We start from the raw sequence: 4,149 nt of genomic DNA, 5'->3' as shown, positions 1-4,149 counted from the left end.
CTTAGACACTCTGGTTAAAGTTGTTTTTGATAAAAGGATAGTCAGATTGTCTTTTACCTGAGCAGGAAGTGTCTGTGCTGTGGCCAACACCACCTTCTCTACTTGGAGCAACACTTCTGGGGAAGTTGAAAGTCAGTTCATAAAATCACTGAGCAATGGAATAGTGCTACAGTCTTGGCTTAAAAGGATGACTCTACCAATAGGATATTTCTTTGATGGGTCTTGGGAACCACAGCATGTCACATACTCTTAAAAGTTTTATTTAAAGCATGTCCACAAGCATTAACCACCAGACAAGTGATCACCCTAAGTCTGGAACATCAAAAAGGAAACAAAGAGAGTAACTCCAATTTAAGGATTACGAACTTGGAACTGTGATCTGTGAATGCCAGGAAGATTAAACAAAAATATCATGACAATAAGTAACATGACAAAGATCAACAAAGCTATGGGATGGTAGCTGGGAGTAATGCTAATTCCTTAAATCTTGACCACATCTCTTGGTTAAGCTGAGAGTCTGATCAAAGGGGGGGAGGGTGATTATTGCAAAGAAAATCACAGGCCCCAAATGGCATCACTTCTGTTAAGGCCCATGATACCAAACCTAAATTTAATCTAATTATGGTTTAAAACTTCCTCAGAATTATGATCTTAATCAACTAGTCTGGAACTTTGTTGTCAACAATCAATTAGGTAATCGGTCATATGAACCCTCTCTATCCCCCAGAGGAAGAAGAGCCAATCTGCACAATAAAAACCCATGATGTTCTCTTCCTCCAAAAGATTTCCTGACCCAGAATAACCTCTTCCTTCCTTTCACTAATGATGTCTCTGCCCCATCCTCCTTTTCGTAATAACATTCCATTTTGTAAGGTGCTTCAACATACCCTCCCAGCTGCTAGATGGGAAGCAACTCAATTAATGAATTGCTTATTAAAGCAAATTAGATATTCAAATTTATTCAGTTGAATTTTTTAAACACAGCATAAAATGCAAAGGGGGCTTCTCAGGTGGCTCAGTATAATCTCAGAAGAATCTTCCTGCCAAGATAGGAGACACACATTTGATCCCTGAGTCAGAATGATACCTTAGAGAGGAAATGGCAACCCACTCAAGTATTCTTGCATGGGAAATCCCATGGGCAAAGGAGCCTGGTTGGCTACAGTCCATGGAATTGCAAAAGAGTCAGACATGACTTAACGAATAAACAATAACAAACATGTGAAGAGCAAAAAGCAAATCAGAGTATCCAAGAACAATGAGAACATCAAAAAGTGGACTTGAATTACCAGGGAAGAAAGTAGAAATGAAGCAGAATAAATATTTGAGGTATTAATGGCTGATAACATTCCCAAATTAATAACAAACATTGAAACACAGATTCAGGAAGCCCAGAGATCTTATACAATGAGGTAAATGCTCCTCAAACGCACAGCTAGATGTGTCATATTCAAAATACAGAAAGCCAAAGACAAAAAGAATATCTTGAGACATGTCAGAAAGTGGGGGTTAGTGTGAAAGAAAGAATATCTATAGGTGAACAAAGATAATAATAACACCAGACTTCTCATCAGATACCATGCAAGCAAGAAGAGAGTGGAGTGAATAATTTAGTGTCTTAAAAAAAAAAAACAACCCATGAACCTAGAATTCTATCCAGCAAAATGATCCTTCAAAAGTAAGTGAAAAATGAAGACTCTCAGACAAATGAGAACTGAGGGAATTAATTGCCAGCCAATATGCTTTGCAAGAGATTTTAAAAGAAGATATTTAAGAAGAAGTAAAATATAGGTCAGAAATTTGGGTGCACATAAAGAAAGGAAGAGCAATGTAGAAGGAATAAATGAAGGTAAAATAGATTCTTTTTACTCTGAATTGATCTAAAACTGTTTAAAGTGATGCTAGTAACACTGTACTGTGTTATTATATAATAACACGTAGAAAAGTGAAGTGAGAATTGAAGACATGAGGAATGAAGAAGATGGTGGAGGAGTAAGATGGGGTGATCACCGGCTTCCCCACAAATATAACAAAAATTCATCAGAATACAGAACAACACCTATGATCACCTGCCTCCCCACAAATATGCTAAAATTCATTAGATATGGAACAACACCTACAGAACAACTTTTCAACAACAATCAGTTCAGTTCAGTTCAGTTCAGTTCAGTCGCTCAGTTGTGTCCGACTCTTGGCGACCCCATGAATCGCAGCACGCCAGGCCTCCCTGTCCATAACCAACTCCCAGAGTTTACTCAAACTCATGCCCATCGAGTCGGTGATGCCATCCAGCCATCTCATCCTCTGCTGTCCCCTTCTCCTCCTGCCCCCAATCCCTCCCAGCATCAGAGTCTTTCCCAATGAATCAACTCTTCACATGAGGTGGCCAAAGTATTGAAGTTTCAGCTTCAGCATCAGCATCAGTCCTTCCAATGAACGCCCAGTACTTATCTCCTTCAGGATGGACTGGTTGGATCTCCTTGCAGTCCAAGGGACTCTCAAGAGTCTTCTCCAACACCACAGTTCAAAAGCATCAATTTTTCAGTGCTCAGCTTTCTTCACAGTCCAACTCTCACATCCATACATGACCACTGGAAAAACCATAGCCTTGACCAGACGGACCTTTGTTGGCAAAGGAATGTCTCTGCTTTTTAATATGCTATCTAGGTTGGTCATAACTTTCCTTCCAAGGAGTAAGCGTCTTTTAATTTCATGGCTGCAGTCACCATCTGCAGTGATTTTGGAGCACAAAAAAATAAAGTCTGACACTGTTTCCACTGTCTCCCCATCTATTTCCCATGAGGTGTTGGGACCAGATGCCATGATCTCAGTTTTCTGAATGTTGAGCTTTAAGCCAAATTTTTCACTCTCCTCTTTCACTTTCATCAAGAGGCTTTTTAGTTCCTCTTCACTTTCTGCCGTAAGGGTGGTGTCATCAGAAGATCTGAGGTTATTGATATTTCTCCCAGCAATCTTAATTCCAGTGTGTGCTTCTTCCAGCCCAGCATTTCTCATGATGTACTCTGCATATAAATTAAACAAGCAGGGTGACAATACACAGCCTTGACGTACTCCTTTTCCTATTGGGAACCAGTCAGTTGTTCCATGTCCAGTCTAACTGTGCTTCCTGATCTGCATACAGGTTTCTCAAGAGGCAGGTCAGGGGGTCTGGTATTCCCATCTCCTTCAGAATTTTCCACAGTTTATCATGATCCACACAGTCGAAGGCTTTGACATAGTCAGTAAAGCAGAAGTAGATGTTTTTCTGGAACTATCTTGCTTTTTCGATGATCCAGCAGATATTGGCAATTTGATCTCTTGTTCCTCTGCCTTTTCTAAAACCAGCTTGGACATCTGGAAGTTCTCGGTTCATGTATTGCTGAAGCCTGGCTTGGAGAATTTTGAGCATTTCTTTAATAGCATGTGAGATGAGTGCAATTGTACAGTAGTTTGAGCATTCTTTGGGATTGCCCTTCTTAGGGATTGGAATGAAAACTGACCTTTTCCAGTCAGTTTTCAACAACAATAGAAGACCCCAACAATTTCAACAACAATAGAAGGCCCCAAACTTCCAAAATGGCAAGCCAATCTCCTTAGAACCAGGTAGGACAAAAGATAAAGACATAAAAAGAGACAAAGGATTTCAGGACAGGGATGTGTGCCCCAAGGAAGAGAGTCATGAAGAAGGAAAATTTTCTGCACACTAGGAAACTCCCTCACAGGTGGGACCAGGGAGGAACTACAGAACCTCAGAATGTGGTGCAACAGGTGGGGCTCAGAGTGCAAAACACAGAGAAAATTCACTACACAAATCACTGCCAAACATCACTTCTCAGTTCATAAGCCTCAGCCCAGAGCAGAGGGTAGAGACAGGGAATTGAGAGAAGTGGCTAGCAAGTTTTGGCCTGCAACAAAGGGCAAGGGTGGGGAACCAAAGCTCCAGTGAAGATCTCAGGGAGAGGTCAAGGGTGGCAGCCTTGAGGATACACTGAGAGGGCTACTTTGACAAGGCTGCAGAATTAGATGTGACTGTCACTGCCAAAGCTGGGGAAGATGCTTGAGGCAGCAGACAAAATACTACTGATGCAGTCCTAACTCCAGGTGGCAGCTACCACCAGGCTGTGATCAGGCACAGGTCTGGGTGGGGAA

This window comes from Cervus canadensis, chromosome X (genome assembly GCF_019320065.1).
Source record: "Cervus canadensis isolate Bull #8, Minnesota chromosome X, ASM1932006v1, whole genome shotgun sequence".
In the NCBI taxonomy this organism is placed as follows: Eukaryota; Metazoa; Chordata; class Mammalia; order Artiodactyla; family Cervidae; genus Cervus; species Cervus canadensis.
This window is presented reverse-complemented; position numbering follows the sequence as displayed.